Raw genomic sequence first — 19089 nt, forward strand, 5'->3', positions numbered from 1 at the left:
CACTGATAACAGAAGCTTTTTCAGGACACAGCCTGCTTCAGGCTCATGTCCATATGGCGGGGAAGTGGCCCTTAAGTGACCCAGCTGCAGCACTGCTTGTCCACACAGTGAGCTGAGAGGCTTCAGGTGTCACCACAGCCTTTCCCGAGCTCACTCCACCCTAGACGTCAGTGATGGTGATGGAGAGGCTCACTTAGACCTCTCTGACATGGCCAGAAAGATTCCAGCTCCATTCTCTCTGCCTCCCTGGCTGTGAATGGAAGAAGAGCACTGTATGGTATGCCGAGGGCCCATTTGAGCAAGAAGTAGATGACCAGAGAAGACTCGAGAACATTGGCCCTACAGAACCTTGGCTAGGAGAATAGAATAGCTTCAAACTTTGTCTCCCAGTTGCCTAGTGTGACGCTTAGCATATGGTGCTGCTCAGTATATTTTATTCATTCATTTTTTTAAAATTTCATGGTGGAGGAGGGGGAAAGGCATTCATACGTGGGCATGCTAAACAAAACAAAGAGCACAAAGAATGAAAGTATAAAATCCCTCCCACTTCTGATTCTACTTCTCTTACTGTTGTCAAAATTTTCATCTTTTCAGAAATAACCTATGAATCTATGTTTAATCAGATAGACTTGCTAGCCAACAACCCAAATAACAGTGGCTCAGAAATTAAAAACAAACAATGCCACATGTCCCTGTTGGGTTGGTAGGGGGTTCTGATCCCAAGAGATGCCAGTCACTATCCCAGTGGGAAAGAGGTAAATGGAGGGTCTTGCATTGGCAATTAAATGCTCTAGTCTGCAAGTGACATGCATCACTTTCACTCAAAACTCATTGTCCAGAATGAGTCACACAGCCCCTTCCAACTACAGTGGATCCAGGATGTCCAACCAACCATGCGATCAGAAGGGGAGAATGTTGGAGGAGGTCATCAAGAGGAGGTGATTGCCAATTTACGTGAAAGCTGGATCTGGGCAGCTGGAGGCTTCTCACCCCCTCCCCTGTTTTTGGAATGTGCATTCCACTTGCCTTCCCTGTACAAGAAGCTGCCCAAGGACACAGACTTGAAACAGTAAGTTGTTGTTGAGACCATCTGGATGGTACATGTGACTGAACCCACTTAAGACCTCTATATAAACTTTAAGATTCTGGTGGGCGGGTGCTGAGATCTACTTATCTTGTGGTGCCCAAGGCATGCCTTGTATGTATGTTCCCTGGATTATTAAACCTGCCACTTACCAATCTGGAGTGTCTACCTCATTCTTCAATCTCTGCTTGCCCTCCGTGTATAGAAGCCAGTTTAAGATTATTCCCAGGAAGCTCTCAAGGATGTGAACTAACAATTGTTGAGCCAGCCAGGAAACCAAAAAAAATGGGCCTGGGGGAAGAGGTATCTGTGGGGGAAATCCTGAGTTAGATGCTTGTGGACTGCTGCATGAGTATGGGATGCCCTGAAAACGTGAGCTACTTTAATGTGTTTTTTTGAGAAACTGTGCATAGTGCACTGTGACAAATAAGGGAAACAAATGGCTACTGCAGTGGGTTGACCTCTACTGTGGGCAGTTCAGCTGGCCATCCATTCCTGACTAGAGGCTGAAGCTCAAGTGAGGAAGTTGGGAGAACAGCTGAAGTTAGAGAAGGATGTACAATTGTCCACTACTCTGCTAGCTTCAGGACTAACAGACAAGGTGGGAGAGCAAAATAACAAGTTGGAGACCTTAGCTTGCCATTTTGCAAAGCTTGGAGGGCACAAGCTGTCATGGATTAAGGTCCGAGTACTTGTGACAAAGTGTGATTAAGATGCTAAGAAGTAGAATCCCTGGGAAAGTGAGGAGAATTAAGGGGACGATGTTGTGGTGATTGTCAATGAGATGGACAGAGTTCCCCATGCTGTCTAGTCCCTAATACAAAGGAACATGTTAAATAGCAATTACCCTAGATCTCTGTTAATAGAGAAATAGACTCCCAATATCCTAGGAGAAAACTTGCCTTCTTCCTCTGATACTTGAAGTTGTAAATCTTATCAAGTCTGAAATATACACAGCCCAGGAGATAATAAAAACACTACCCACAATTGCCTGAGACGGAAGGAAAAAAAGAGGTTATTTAAAATACATACTGCTATAGAAGTTCCTTTGCCCCAAATCAGTCCACAGCCTCCATAAGATTACTGGTAAAGGACAAATGCAAGTCTTTTTTTTTTTTTTTTAATGTTTATTTATTTTATTTATTTATTTTTGGCTGCGTTGGGTCTTCATTGCTGCACGCAGGCTTTCTCTAGTTGCGGCGAGCGGGGTCTACTCTTTGTTGTAGTGCACGGGCTCTAGGCATGCGGGTTTCAGTAGTTGTGACATGCAGGCTCAGTAGCTGTGGCAAATGTTGTGTTTGTATGCTTATGTATGTCTATGGGTATATGTTATATGCATGTGATATTTTTCTACCTTCAGCGGGTATTACCAAAATTAATTAGTAAAAGAGCTCTATTTTACTGGCTTAAAGAAAAATAAGCTTTAATATCAATAGTGTACTTATGTAAAAATAAAACAATTTTCTTTCATCTGCTAAAAGGACAGAGGTTTTTCTGGACTATTTGTCTGTTCTTGATGGGATTGTGAAAGGTTTTTCTTTACCTTTTAAGTAATCTGCCTAGAGAACAAAGATTCTATGTTTTATCAAAATAATTTCTTGTGTTTCTTGTTGACTTTATCAGGTTTTTGATTACTTAAGAAAACTGCCTTTTCTTTATTAAAAGAACCAAGTTTTTTTATAACTATGTAACTTTCTATATTTGTCTTTGAAGTCTTTATTTTTGGTTAAATGGTTTTGGTTAAATGGATGACTAAGTATTCTTTCACAGTGACCTATGTAATCAACTGTTTTAAACCTTTTGATATTTTTGACAAACTTCCACAAAATCAAATTCTAAATGAAGTCTTGTTGACCTTTAACTAACTTTGGGATTTTTCCAGAGGGTCCCTGAAACATCTCAAAAGATGTGTTCTCTCTTTTCATAAAAGAGAGATATTAAATTAATTAGGCTTATTTGATAACATTAAATTACATGGGAAGCATTGTCAAATAAGTGATACTAAACTTTCTTTAGGTTACTTTATGTCAATATAAATTCACCCAGCAGGGCTTAAATGATAGCCGGCAAACCTGTCCTCACTAAACACTGAAATGTCTCTAATGAGAAAAGCTGTCCTCCAAAATAGAATGGCCTTAGACATCATTATTGCCTCGCAAGGAGGCACTTGTGCCATTATCCAATTAAAATGTTGTGTGCTCATACCTGATGAATCTGCTAATGTTCATCTTTATTAAATCACATAAAAACACACATGAAAACTCTGAGTGATCAGACCCCTCCCCCCCAGCTTAGGAGACTTAATAAGTTAGTGGTTCAGATCATAGGGCTCTTGGTAAAAAAAAAAAAATATTACTTATTTTGGGAAGCATTATTTTCATCTGTGTTTTCTCTTACATGTGCCTATACTATTGCTGTGACATCTGCCTCCAATGCAGCCAGATATCCACCAAAAAAGCCACCTGCATGATAGTAAAACCCCTTGCTGACTGCTCAGGGCACATTGCAGAAGAGGGGGCCTTATGAAATGGTAAGAGCTGGTCATGAGGTGTGGAGTGTTGGAAGAGGTCAATGAAAGGATGTGAGCTGGACCCAGGCAATTGGAGGTGCCTCACTCCCTCTCCTGTCCTTGGAATGTACATTCTGCTTGCCTTCCTCACCCCGGAAGCTGCCCAAGGACACAACCTTGAAACAGGAGGGTGTTGCTGAGACCATCTGGATGGAATATGTGACTGAACCCTGCTAAGTTCTCTATAAACACTTGAAGATTCTGGCAGGTGGGTGCTAAGATCTACTCGTTTTGTGGTGCCCAAGACAACCCTCATATGGAAGTCCCCTTGTTTATTAAACCTGCCACCTACCAACCTGGAGTAACCTGCATCTTTCTTTGGTCTCTCCCTGCCCTCTGTGGATGGGGCTGGTTTCAGATTATACCTGGGCAGCTCCTGAGGTTGCAAACTAACAGAGAACCAGGATTCTCTGGTGAGCAACATGATTGATTACCACGCACAGTTTCGCACTTAGTTTTTGATTTGTCTTGGAGTTTGGAAATATGTAAAGTATTGAGAACAGTGTCGATTTCCTGAAGAAGTGTTTCCTACTGTCATTTTTACCTGTATCATTCACATATAATAATATGTATTATAATATTTTTACCAATAGAGACTTCTCATTTAATACAGTAGCTGTCTCTTGGATGAGAGAATGGAAGTTAAGTCCTGCATATTGTGTCTCTGGTGCTAGAGGGAGTGAAGAGGAAGGGGAGGCTGTAACTTAGGAACTCAGTAGATACAAAGCACTGCAGAGAAAGTCTAGCCAGTTGAGGGACAAAAGATGTGGGCATCAGAGTTTCTGGCAAATTTCCCGCACAGTGCTGAGCCTCAGGACCCGATGCCAGCTCTGCATCTGATGGCCTTCTGGGTCCACATGATGACGAGCATCACTGGGCTGACTTGTGTTTTTTGCCTGGGAAAGGACAGAAGTTGGCGAGCTACCAAACCCCGCTGCCTCTTGGATCAGGTTCCTCCAACTGTGCAGGACAACCACACAGAGCCCTTTAAAAGGCACTTGTGATGATTTAATTAAATCTGACAGGTTTTTAAAAAACCACTAGCTGGAGATCTCAATCTTATATCCCATCTATTTTTTTTCCTGCTTCTAAAGGTTAACAGCAAGCTTAACTCCTTGCTTGGTTCCAGAACTGTATTTGTAATGAACATCCCAAGAGAACATTCTTTTCTCTCCCTTTGAACAAACCTACTTCATCTACTTTGCTGATGAGGGGATTACCTGCAGGCAGCAACCTGTCATTGCCTGGTAGAGCTTAAACCACCTCCCAGCAACCACAGAACCTCTGGAGCTAAAATGTATTCAGGCATCCGATGGCAAAGACACTGCCACTTCAGCTCAGGATGGCCCTTGTCATCAGAATATGACTAACTCGGGGGGTTACACAAAAGCTCTTGAACAGAGACTCCTAAGCCACCAGTGTTTTTTGTTTGTTTGTTTTTGTTTTTTTAATATTTATTTTATTGAAGTATAGTTGACTTACAATGTTGTGTTAATTTCTACTGTACAGCAAATGATTCAGTTATACACACACACACACACACACACACACACACATATATATATATATATAAATGAATTCTTTTTCATATTCTTTTCCATTATGGTTTATCACAGGATATTGAATACAGTTCCCTGTGCTATACAGTAGGACCTTGTTGTTTATCCATCTTATACATAATAGTTTGCATCTACTAATCCCAAACTCCCAATCCATCTCTCCCCTACTTCCCCTCCCTAAACCCCCCCTTGGGTTTAGATTAATTTCTAAAAGGTATGTGGTGATACAGAATAACATGTTGATGGAAAACTCACAACACACTTCAAAAACCCTACAAATTAAATTGAGTGTTATTTATTTATTTATTTATATTGAAGTAGAGTTGATTTACAGTGTTGTGGCAATCTCTGCTATACAGCAAAGTGACTCAGTTATACCCATATAGACATTCTTAAATATTCTTTTCCATTATGGTTTATCACAGGATATAGGATATAGTTCTACCAACCCCAAACTCCCAGTCCATCCCTCTGCCTCTCCCCTCCCCCTTGGCAACCACAAATCTGTTCTCTATGTCTGTGTGTCTGTTTCATTTGTGTCATATTTTAGATTTCACATATAAGTGAAATCTGATATGATATGGTGATATCATATTTGTCCCTAAGCCACCAGTGGTTGATGGCAGGAATGGCTTTGGGACAAATCATTGGTGGGCCATGCCTGGAGAAGAGGTCAGGAATAAAATGGCCTAAGAACCAGACTATTTCTACACTGGATTCAGCCTTCCACCTCCCACCAGTGAAGGGATTGTTACTGAAAGGCTCGTCTGAATCAGGAAATTAGCAGCTTAATAAAGAATTACCTCCCCTGATCCTCAGGTTAATTCTGAACGGTCAGCCTTGTACTACACAGGTGAGCGCTGAGGTTGTCAGTTTTCTTAGGGAAGTCAACCACAGTCATGTGACTTGTAAGCAGCAGACCTGGGGCCCAAACCAGGGTCTTCTGACTCCTTGTGCAACGTTTTCTCCACTCTCCCGTATGGATGCAGACCCAACTTCCCCAAGGCCTCCTCGAGTTGTGTGATTTTATGCCCCATCTCTCTGCTGGGACGCATTGCAAGGTCTGCTCTTCCCTGTAAGAACTCCTGCCGTTCCTTCCACCAACCCCCCAACACCTATCCCCCAAACTTATCTGTCCAGGATGCATTCTCCCAAGACCTTGTTCTCTAAATCTAAATGGACCATCGGGATTTTAAAGCCCCTAAAGTAACAATTATCACTGAACAGGGAGATGGGCACGACGTCCTCTAGTGGGGGAATTAGACTCCTCAGGGAGAGACATGCAGATTGAAGAAATGTAATCAGAACAGTTATTGCTTTGTCTTGCTTTTCATCATGTTGTTCTATTCACTTTGAAATTCCAAATAACTGTAAAGAAGGCCATGAGATTTTTATGTTTGTCAAAAGAGGGATTGCATTTGGAAATAGTGAAAAATGTGGATATAACTATCATTGAGGTTTGCATGACTCTCATTGATGTCTATATTTTAAAGAAGGACTCTCGGAGACATGGGCCAAACTCCTTAAAATAAACCTCTAAAATGGGACCTTGGGCTCCATCTGGGACATCCTTTGTCAGACCCAGGTCTTTAGATAGAGGTGTTCTAACTCCAGCTTTCTCATCAACAGCCTGCAAAGCCTTTACAAGGAGGGCCAGTTCTGCAAATGTGGCATGCGGCTTGTCTTTTATCTTCTTTCTTAACAGGAATTTTCAGAGCCACAAGATCCGAGTGGTCACAGGAAGCTGAAAAAATGGTAAAAATCAAGAAGACTCAGAAAATATTCTGAAAGAAACATATGTGTGTCAGGATAATAGTGAGAAATATGTGTTTCCATCCACACCCCTTTCCTGAGGACCCTCTCCTGTCTCTGGACAGGAGACCCCTATTGCCTCAAGGAAGGGGCATCCCAGAAGATAGAAAACAAAGGGCATCAAATTTCTGGCTTTTAAGTGAAATAAACAAATGAAAAACTACTGTCCACTCCTAAGGGAAGAAGATTTAGTAGAATCACTACCAAAGGTAGTGTTTTCCGGAAAAGAGTTTAAAATATCTTTGGGTTGCAAGAGAAGGAAGGGTTGGAAATGAAGTGAGAGGGACAGGTAATGCTGAGATTTATTTCCTGAGATTTATTTCAAGGAAGGGGCTGTGTTATGAGTTGAATTTTTCTCCCCAAAAGATATGAAGTCCTAACCCCTCAGAACCTGTGAATAAGGTCTTTATAGATGAAATCAAGTTAAGATGAGGTCATACTAGATCCAGTGACTGATGTCCCTATAAAAGGAGGAGATCTGGGCATAGAGACATGGACAGACAGAGGGCAGAAGGCCATGTGAAGGCAAAGGCAGAGATTTAGGTGATGCATCTGTAAGCCAAAGAACGCCAGTGATTGCTGGCAAATACCAGAAACTAGAAGAGCAAGGAAGATCCTCCTCTAGCACCTTCAGAGAGAGCACGGCCCTCCTGACGCCTTGATTTCTAGCCTCCAAAACTGTTTCTGTTGTTATAAGCCACCCAGTTTGTGTTAATTTGTTACAGCAGCCCTCAGAAACTATTACATGTTGTACTCTGAAATAGCACAATTCCCAGAGGAATTTAGGGATCTGAGAGTAGAGAGATACCCAGGAAGCAGCATCCTTGCACCACTATGGCATGGGAGGAGGCTGTCAAGGTCAGAGAGACCCCAAGAGTTTTCAGTGGAGTGTGGGAAGGAATATGAATTTCCTGAGTCCTTGAGAAGGGAGTTAGCCAAAAGCACTGGTCATGATGGGGTTTGCATCAGCTGATGTTGGATGGGACCCTGTGCTGGGGACCAGAGAGGAATACAGATACATCAGCAGATTCCTACATGGGTGGACCACCCATAAGGACTTATATGACATCCCTGTTCATCACCTAAGTTCAGAAATAACTGACTGATTGACACAGAAGTCAGGCAGTTCTAAATCCAAATATCTTTATAAGTGAGACAGGCAAGCTAGGAAGATGTTGCTGATTTGAGTGGAAATTATGGGCCTACAAGTACTGCACGCTAGTGTTCAGTGGACTAATTCATTCACAGAAGTCATAGGCCACTGCTGCCCTTCCTTGGGAGGGGCAGAGTGAAATGGGTTCTTTCTGCAGACAGATCCCCAAAAAGGGAAGCACTGGGAGGGAAAGGCCTACCTCCTTCTCTTAGGTACCTCACAGAGGACTGAGGGAAGGATCTTGGGGTCTACAAACATCTCCCCACCTAGATACAAGGACTGGGGAATATGCACTCTTTCCTTCCTCCTATCCAGGACCAATATTACGATGCTGTGTGAGGCTCCCTAAACTGTGATGTTACTCCTGGGAAAAGAAAGGAGATGGGGATATCCGGGAACTGTTTGAGTTTAAACCTGAAAGGCTAAGTTTATATAGAATTGACTAAGATTTCATTTTCTGCCTTCAAACAGAATGGAGCTTCTAGGATTTAAGTTGAGTTGTAGCAAAATAAAGTCACATTTCTTGCAGACCTCAGTTCTGTGAACTAGATACATATCCACTGCATAAGCAAATGGAGGGCTACACTGGGGATATTCGGAGGATACATAAATCACGAACTGTGACCATCTGGGTATGGTCCACATGGGGCTGCAGTCATTCTGTGGTCCCGGAACCCTTGGAGCCCAGGGCTTTCCTTTCCCCGAGTGCTACAGTGGGGACCCTGCATATGCTTGTCCTCCTGGTTCTTAGTGGTCCCCGAGGAAGTTTTCAGGTTGTCAAAACACTCTGCTAATTGATGCCAGTAGCAGCCCAGAGGAGTAGGAAGCCCCAAATGCATCACCTCCACTTTCTACCTAATGCCAAAATGTCAGTGTAGGAGTTGGGACGTACCCAAGGCCATACATTTGGCCAGGGACCAGCCTGGGACTTGAATTCAGGTCTTTGCATACTCAAGAGAACCAAGCTGCCTTTATAGAGCAAGGCTGTTCTCTAGTTCTCCTTTTATAACTCCCCTCACACTCCCTGCCCACATCAATGCCAGAATAGGGAGAAGCAACCTACTTGTAAATGGCGTTGATGCATCCAGAGAGATCTTTTCCAGAAGCAGGTGACGAAGCAGGCTCTTGCAGTAGAGCCTTGGCAGGAAATCACAGAAGTTTGTGTCCATTCGTATTTCTCCCTGCCTCCATGGGGAACTTTGATTCTTCCATTCTTTAGTCTTTCCCTTTGGTCCTAACCCGTTTGTCCCTGCTCCGCATGGGCACATGACCGTTAGGATGTGTGTCACATGTGTTAGGAATCCCCAGGGGCTGGTGCCATTCTGCACATTCATCTACACCCCCGCGTCCGCCTCTGCATGGGATGCTGCTGCTGACCCAGAAAGGGAAAGGCTCTTTTTAGATTCCACGAGCCAGTCGGAGCAGATGTGCAGGAGTTAGGCAAGAGTTCACATCGTTTGCAAAAGTGACAACTTCTTCCTCCCAGAAAGACGCAAAAGAGCCCAACAGAGTCCTTTATCTTTCGTTTGTTTTTGAGATAAACTCTGGCTTTCATATGACATTTCTTTGTCTCATACCAGGAGCCTGGTTAAACGTATTCATTTGTTTATGCTTCTGATACATTTTAACTAGCATTTAACCGTAGACACTCAAGAGGACCCTTTGCTTGAATGCATGCAATGTTCCTTCCCTACACACTCAATTTCTCACCCCTGGCTTCACAGAACAGGATATGAGGGCCATGGCAGGTACTAGAAAGGAGAGAGGAACAGCACCACCAGAGTCTGTGTCATTTGGGGATTCCCAGTCTGGAGCACAAGTAACTACATCTATTAATGTCGCCCAGATGGCAAAAAAAGATTCATGTCATTCTGTCTAAGGACACACGTTTTCTCCTTAGACAGCTTTTCCCAAACAGAGCTGATGCATCAGACTCCGAAAGCAAGATGAAGCCCCAATAGAAGGATTTGACAGTTAACACTGAACCTTCATTACTTCCGGTTGATTTCATTTATCCAAGGGAATAAGAAATAACAAACATTTAGAAAAATTTTTCTAGAGTTTTTAATGCATAGCATTTTTATTTGTACATAGTTAAAATCACAATATATGTTCAAAATATCATGGTCTGTTTTTATTACTTAGCTAGATGCATTTGTAAGTGCTTTCCCCATTTACTGGTCCTCATAACTTCCTTTTAAAAGTTGATTGTTGGATTATTAGGTTGTCTCCAATTTTTTTTTTTTTTTTTTTTATTTTTTTGTCTCCAATTTTTGATGAGAGTAAATGAAATTATGAAAGATGGCTTTGTGCATAAAAGTTCTTCTTCTCTGGATTTGCCTTTTCATTTTGCACCTGTAGATTTTCAATATGTAGGAGTATTGTCTTTTAGATTGCCAAATCTACCAATCTATTCTTTTATCATTTCTGCTCTCGGAGCCCATCAGCACTACTCTGAGGGTCCTAAAGCCACCTGAGGCATAGAGACAAATGGAAAATATAAGCCACCTCATTTTAATTTACCTGGTCGTTGGTTGCTATAGCCATCTGTAAGTATGTTTGCTGGCAGAAGTTCCTGTATGGTTCTGAAATATGCTTGTTTCTTATCTTGACTTTCTGATAATTTTGTGAGTTATGTCCTGATTGGGAAATGAGTTATTGATTTTTTGCTCAACCTCCTTATTTCTGAGGCACCGAGGGAGCATCCAACCATTTTTGGACCATCTCTCTGCTTGTTTTTTCATCACTCTTTTCCATCTCCCTCCCTACGTCTCGTGGCATTTTCCAGTTGCCTTTCCTGGATGCCCTTCATAACTCCCTTTATACATTTACTCTCCAAGGTGCTATTTCTAGCAGGAGATTTTAAGGGGCACCAAGCCAGGTGGATGTTTTCATTCTGAACTGTGTTAGGACATTGCTGCTGGGATTATAGGAGCGCCAAGCCATTGGCTGACATAACATTCTCTTGACCCACGAGGGAAAACAGACTTCCCCAACTAGGATAATTGCTGTGTTGTATTTCCTGTGGGAAGTGTTCCCCAAAGTTGCACCTCGTAAGGGTAGGGCATGTCTGATATGGTCATTGTCCTGCTTACAATCCTCTGGGCTCCCTTTGGCTAAGGGATAAAATCGAAACCCTCCCATTTGACATAGAAAGCTCTCCAGGTTGAGGCCCAGCTAGACTTCTAAGCCCTGCCTCATGCTTCTGCTCCCCTCCTGTTCTACACCCGGCAGCTCCAGCATGTGGGCCACTCTCTCATCAAGCCTTCACTTTCTCACCCCTTTGCTTCTGTGCTCCTGATGATCCCTCTGCCTGGGCTATTCTCCCCCAACCCATGGAAGCTTTACTTCCTCTTGCAAAGGCACATCTCATGGTATACATGGTTATTTAGGTCTTTTTTCTTTACTAGATCATGATATTCATGGGGGTAGAGGCCCTGCCTTCCATGATCTATAGCATTAGTGGTAGCCCAAGGCTTGGCTCAGTATGGGTGATTAGCAAATGTTTGTTGAGTGAATACTAAAACTGTAATAATGAAAAGGAAGGAGGAAGGCTCTGTAGAAAATAAACACATAATTTATAGAGTGAAATCGGGAATAATCTTGTAGGAGGTACATATATGTTTGCTGTGAGTTATCAAGCATTTTTGAGCACATTTTTTTGTGTACTGATAGAATTCTAAAGGGAGGAGACAATGTTTGCCCTGATACTTACAGAGCCTTGAAATGGGATTAAGAAAGACAACATAGCAGGCAGCTAGCTGATTCTTTCAAATTCTTCCTCATCATCAATGCCTAACACGACAGTTTATTTAAGTAGGCTCTAGGGAAAGGCCACCACTGGGATTTAAGCTCTTCCAGTGTCTGACCTTCTACTATATGCATGGTCATCATACGATGAGAGACTCACTTTGGCAACCAAGGCTCTGCAAGACTCTCTCAAAATAGCCACAGATATTTGCCTAGTGTCGACACATACACAATTTGATCTTCAGAAAAACTCTGGGAGGTTGGAAGTGCATGTTTTGTTATTATTTTCATGTCCATTTTATGAATGAGAAAACATACTTGGCAATGTCAAGCAACTTGCTGAAAGACATATAGCTAAGAGGGGTAAAATCAAGATCTGAACTTGAGTCTCTCTGACTCCAGACCTATCTGCTATCTAACAGTGATTAAGAGATAGCCAAGAGAAATAAGAATCTCCATCCGTATATTCATATCCATTTTAAAATGTACTCAATTCTTTGACCAACAGATATTTGTAACCACATCTGAGTCAGCTTCAGTACTATTTCTCCCTCTCGTAGTAGGCAAGGAATTTTCATTTCATACATCAACAGTCAGCTGCACGGATTCCACCAGGGCAATGCAAGCCATTAACAAGACTCAAAATTATTTTAAGATGCAGGAAGAAAGTCATTTCCTTATGAATTTTCTATCTTTTGGTTCCTGAACAAAAAAATTAAATGAGATTCTCTATTTTTTTTTTTAAAAAGGGCATTGTAGTAGATTTAGTAGTATCCCTTAAAAAGATATGTGCAGGTCCTCACTCCCAGTACCTATGAATGTGGCCTTATTTGGAAATATGGTCTTGGCATAGATTGTTAAGTTAAGGATCTTGGGATGAGATTATCCTGGATTTAGGGTGTGCCCTAAATCCAATGACTGGTGTCATTATAAAAGAAAGGATAAGGGGATTTGAGACACAGAGCGACACAGGGTAAAGGCCATGTGAATTCAGAGGCAGAGATTGGAATTATGCTGCCACAAGCCAAGCAACATCTGGCTCTACCAGAAGCTGGAAGAGGCAAGATATAATCCTCCCCTAGAGCACCAGAGAGAGCATGGCCCTGCCAACACCTTGATTTTAGACTTTTGTTTTCCAAAACTGTGAGAGAATGCATTCCTGATCTTTGGAGCCACCAAGTTTGCGGCAATTCACTATGGCAGCCCTAGGAAACTAACACAGATTCTGCTCCCAGGAAATGGGGTGTTGCTGTAACAAACACCTACAGATGTGGAAGTGGCTTTGACGATGGGTAATGAGCAGAGGCTGCAAGAATTGAGGGAAGTGTGGTAGAAAGCCCTAGATGGCTTGAATACCTGTTGCACTGGGTTTGCATTTGGGAGCTGCTGAAAACCTCAAGGGGTCCCCACCAGTGCCCTCGGTGGATAAGGATGCTTCCCAAGCTGGCGAATCACTCTGCTCCTGGAAGGCCAGCCTGTGGCCCTGTGCCTTGTGTTCAGCACCCTCCTGATCATGAGAACCTTGCAACGTGCCTGCGCAGCAGGAGCCTCTGCCCCCTGCCAGCCAGGAAACCGAGTGTAGAGGTGTCCTCTCCTGGTGGCACCTAAAGAAGTTGACTCCTCCAGGACAGAGGCAGAGTGGAACTCATGATGACTGTGGTGGAGACTCTGCTCCTCGGGTGAAGAATGTCTGGAAAGACTCGGCTCACCCAGTGGGTGCAGGAATGTGCACCTCTTCTGAGCACGAGGCATCGGGTTCAGGGAGAGATCCTAAGTGCAGGCTTTGGAGCCAAACAGAGATGGGAGTAAACCCTGGTTCCACTGCTTAGTGACTCCATGACTGTGGGCAAGTCATGGAACCTCCCTGAACGTCCTTGTCACCATCTGCAAATGGGGATTATCACAGCCACCCTACATGGTTATTGTGAGGATTAAATGAGACACCAGAGGTTACAACATGGTAAGGAGCCTAATCCAGAGCCTGGCATTCAGTGGGCACTAAATGAATGGTTAGTCCCCCTTCTCTTCTTTGAGTGAGGGCTATTTTATTTAAAAGTTTTTTTCTCTTTATATATTTTTTAGCAATCATACATTTATTTCTGACTGTATAATAATCATATTAGATGTAAAAGATCTAAATACTCCCACTAAAAGACACATATAAAGCAAGACCTAACTTTATTCTGTTTACAACAAGCACATTAAATATATAGACACAAAGGTTAAGAGTAAAGTGATGAAAGAATATATAACAAGCTAACATTAATCAAAATTGTGCTAACATATCTATATTAATATGAGATACAATAGGCTTTAGAACAAAAGCTATTGTCCTGGATAAAGAAGGTGATTTTATAATAATAAAGGGCTCAATTCATCAAGAGAACATAAGATTCCTAAATATTTATGCATCTAATAAGAGAACTTCAAAATACATGAAGAAAATCTAACAGAATTGCAAAGAATTAGAGATTTCAATATCCCTCTTTAATAATTGATAAAATAGTTAGAAAATCAGTAAATAGGTAGAAGTAAATATATGGAAATTCTGAACAACATTGAAACCAGTGTCATATATTTTTAGTTTATTTTAACGATAAAGGCTCTTTGAGTTGGGGCTATTTTAAGTGGAGTTCCAGTTGACAAGTATTAATTGAGTTTCTACTCTGTGCTGTGCATGTGCTATTGCAGGGAACACAAAGATGAATCCAATGAAAAAGTCCTTGTCCTCAAGAAGGTCACAATGTAGGAGGAGAAATAGACATGTAAACATAATTGTGGTACCAGAGAAAGGCCACACTAGTTGTTTCACTGGACTAAGTTTACAGAACACAGTATTATAGGATAATTACAGGGATAATTCTCTCCCCCTCTCTAGGGGTGAATAATCAAAAGGTGCCATTTGAGAGAGAAAAGGAGCTTTCCTTTAGTCTATTTAAGCAGACTTAGTCTGCTCAGGCTGCTATAACCAAATACCATAGACTGTGGGTTAAACAGAGAGAACATTTATTTCTCACAGTTCTGGAGGCTGGGAAGTCCAAGATCAAGGTGCTGGCAGATTTGGTTCCTGGTGAGGGCCTCCTTCCTAGCTTGTAGATGGCTGGCTGCCTTCTAACTGTCCTCACATGGGTGAGAGAGAGAGAATGCTCTGGTCTCTCCTTGTCTTCTTTTAAGGGCACTAATCCCATCATGGGGGCCCCACTCTCATGATCTCATCTAACCCTAGTTACCTCCCATAGGACCCACCTCCAAATACCATCAAATTGGGAGGTAGGACTTCAACATATGAGTTTTGGGGAGACAAAAACAATCAGTCCATAACACAGATAGACCAAGGGGAGAGGACACTTGGGAAAAGGTCTGAAATCCTGCATTGGTGTATTGGGGGGTCTGTAAGTAGCCCTGGGTGAATGAAGGGTAAACTTTCAGTTGCAGAGCAGGGAAGATGATGTTAAGAGATAGCAGAGCCAAAATACAAAGTCCCAGTACATCATGTTGAGGTGCTCTGAAATTCCACTGAAAGGTGCTGGGTGGGGGGCACTGAGGACTTGTAAAGAAGAATGCTGTGATGGATATGCTTTTAAGGAACCACTCTAGCTACTGAGAGGAGGATGGATTAGAGGGAATGAGGGTGGAAAAAGGGAGACAGTGACTCCTCTGTGGCCATGGCTCAAGGAAGAGCTAGTAGCCAGCTAATGGCCTGGATCAAAGTAGAAGGTCCCTCTCATATGTCCCCAAAACAGTATTTTCTCCAATCTCCCTTCAAGGTATGTGAAGACCTTCCAGTTGGAGTCACTGGGGGATTGGGTTTTAATTGCCTGGGGGAAGATAAAATTGGTACCAACTTGTTTACTGATTAATCCAATACTATCGCCCAAGGCCACTTGGTGCCAATTACTCAACATCTCTAAGGCCACCTAGAAAATGAGGTGATACCATTACTGGGAGATTGAGTGGGATGACATACACGTCGTGCCCAGCAGAGAGCTGTGGCACCACTAAGTGTTCCATACAGTGAGTTATGATCACTGAAAAGGTTGAAGGAAGGAGGCAAATGCCCCCGTATCACATCCAGACCCTCTCCTCATTCTCTAACCAGGTTGACAACCAGGATAAAAATTGGCTCCAACTTTGACATGAAAGAATTTATTGATGGAGAAATCTATCCTGGCTGACAAATGCAAAGCCTCTGGGGACTAAGGGCTTTCCCCCTTCTTTTGCTAAGGCCGAGTGTAAGCCATGGTACCCCTAGTGGGGGCTTGTCATGGGAAGATGCTCTCAGAGCACATTGTTCACAGCACTGGAGACAAAGATGTCTGTGATGCCCAGGAATCCTGAAGGCTCCAAAGGTTTGGAGTGGATAAGATAGTGGGTGGCTGTGTAAGCCCTTTGAGTGGATTAGGTGTGACACCAAAGCTGTGTGTGTGTCAGTTTAATCACTGTTTTTATTATAGCAACTCTAATGGAAAATTAGAAGACTAAAATACATCACTTCTAATCCCACAACTCTATGAAATTGATTTCATTTAATAAGCTCCTTTTCTGTCCTTTTCTATTTGCATATAGTTATAAAAACACGTATATATGCATATCTACGCACATACATTTTTACTTTTAGTTGACCTACAAAATATATTTTAGTTTTGGAGATTATCATTAGAATATAGACCTCCCTCTATGTAGCAAATTCTTCTTAATTGCCATTTTGTAAGCATGAGCTATTCCTTTGAGATGGTATATCACAGTTTACTTAAGCCCTTTTCTCATTTTGGAGACTTTAGGTCATTCTCAATGTTGGGGGGTCCTAAGAAAAACGTTGGTGAATATATATGTGTATGGAACTATTGCCTTAGAGCAAATCCCCAGGAGTGAGGTTCTAGGGAAGCAGTAAATGTGTAAAAACGCTTGCTCTGGAGTCAGGCAGATGTAAATTCAAATCCTGGTTCTACTGTTAACTAGGTGTGTCCCTCTAGCTGTATGTCACTCTAACCTCCCTCCCTTCATTAGACAGTGCATATCAGTTAGGTATTGATGCCTAACAAACAAGTCCAAAATATCAGTGGGACACAACAGTAAGGTTGTGTCCCAGCTTACACATCAGTGGGTTGGGCTAGGGTTCAGCTGATCTACACCAGAGACCCTCCTTCTCACTGCAGGTCGGTGGGCTAGCTGGGTTGACTCTGCTCCGTTTGTCTCTTATCCTCTTCCTGGCTTCATGCATATTCTTCTCATGTAATGGCACATATTCAAGAAAATAAACCAAGTGCACTGGCGTTTTCCAAGTTTTTGGTCCCATCACATCTGCTAATATTTCATTGGTCAAAACAAGTCATGTCACCAAAGTGAAGGGGCAGGGAAATGTACTCTGCCACTTTAGGGGAAGAACTTCAAAGTCACAAGTCAAAGGGAATGTATACATAGAGGACTAGAGGATTAAGGGACATTAATGTGATCTATCAAAGTGGGGGGTAATAGTACCTATCTTGCATTGTTACAAGGACAAAATGACACAAAGTTTGAAGGGTTCAATTAATGCTACCTTTGAAAGAGGAAGGGTTCATTTCTGTTTTTATGTCTCCATTTTGTTCCTAAGCTTCTAATATGTTTTGCATATAGTTAATAATTTTTATTGTTGCATGAAGTTGGCTATTATTATTATTTGTCCCTATGATAAAGAACCCTAACCCTACCCTAAGCCCTAGGTAGTTGCTGCCCACAACCTTTCCGTGTTCCTCTAGCACTGGCATACTTCAGTCTATCATATTTAATCATTTCTGCACCTACCTTTTCTACTAAAGGATGAACTTCAGGAGAACAGAGGCTGCGACTTAATCATCTCTCTTGTCCCAATGCCTAGCACAGCACATGTTCATAAGTGCCAGAGAGAAGAAATATTTCTTCCCTCTCAGTATTTTATGTTTTCTTTTCTTACCTCATCTTGGTCATGTTTTCCTCCACCTTCTTGAGCATATAGAACATAATTATAAAATATTTTTAAATGTCCTTGTCTCCTATTACTATCATCTCTGTGATTTCTGGGTCTGTTTCTGGTAATTGATTTTTCTAGTGGCTACAGATCTTATTTTCCTGCTTCTTTGGTTGTCTGGTAATTTTTAATTAGATTCCAGATACTGTATATTTTTATGTTGCTGGTTGCTGGATTTTGCTGTATTCCTTTATAGATTATTGAATTTTGTTTTGGTATGAGGTTAAATTACTTGGACTCAGGTTGATCCTTTTTTTAAAATATATCTTTATTGGAGTATAATTGCTTCACAATGGTGTGTTAGTTTTTGCTGTATAACAAAGTGAATCAGCTATACATATACATATATCCCCATATCTCCTCCCTCTTGCGTCTCCCTCCCACCCTCCCTATCCCACCCCTCTAGGTGGTCACTAAGCACCAAGCTGATCTCCCTGTGCTATGTGGCTGCTTCCCACTAGCTACCTATTTTACATTTGGTAGTGTATATATGTCCATGCCACTCTGTCACTATGTCCCAGCCTCCCCTTCCCCCACTGTGTCCTCAAGTCCATTCTCAATGTCTGCATCTTTATTTCTGCCCTACCACTAGGTTCATCAGTACCATTTTTCTAGAATCCATATATATGTGTTAGCATACGGTATTTGTTTTTCTCTTTCTGACTTACTTCACTCTGTATGACAGACTCTAGGTCCATCCACCTCACTACAAATTATTCAATGTCGTTCCTTTTCATGACCAAGTAATATTCCATTGTGTATATGTGCCACATCTTCTTTACTTTTAAGTTTTCTTGGGACTGGTCACAGAGGCTTTTAGTCTAGGGCTAATTTGGCCCCACAGCTAAGTCAATGTGTTTCTGAGGAGTTTACCCATCATACACATATTAAGAGGTTATTCCACTCCAGCTTTTGGGAACATAAACTATACCCAGCCCTGTGTGAGCCCTGGAAATTGTTCTATTCACTCTTTTCTGGTAGTTCTTTCCCCAGCCTTTGGTAGACTCAAACATGTCTCAAACATTTCGCCTCAAGCAGTAGATCAATACCCAGCCGAAGACTCAAGATCCCTTTTGCACAGCTTCATCCTGCCTCCCTGCAAATTGTCTGATGTCTGATAAATTTTGTTTTTGATATATTTCTCTGGCTTCTTAGTCGTGTAAGGCAGGAGGGTAA

Source organism: Eschrichtius robustus, chromosome 1 (assembly GCF_028021215.1).
Source record: "Eschrichtius robustus isolate mEscRob2 chromosome 1, mEscRob2.pri, whole genome shotgun sequence".
Classification (NCBI taxonomy): Eukaryota; Metazoa; Chordata; class Mammalia; order Artiodactyla; family Eschrichtiidae; genus Eschrichtius; species Eschrichtius robustus.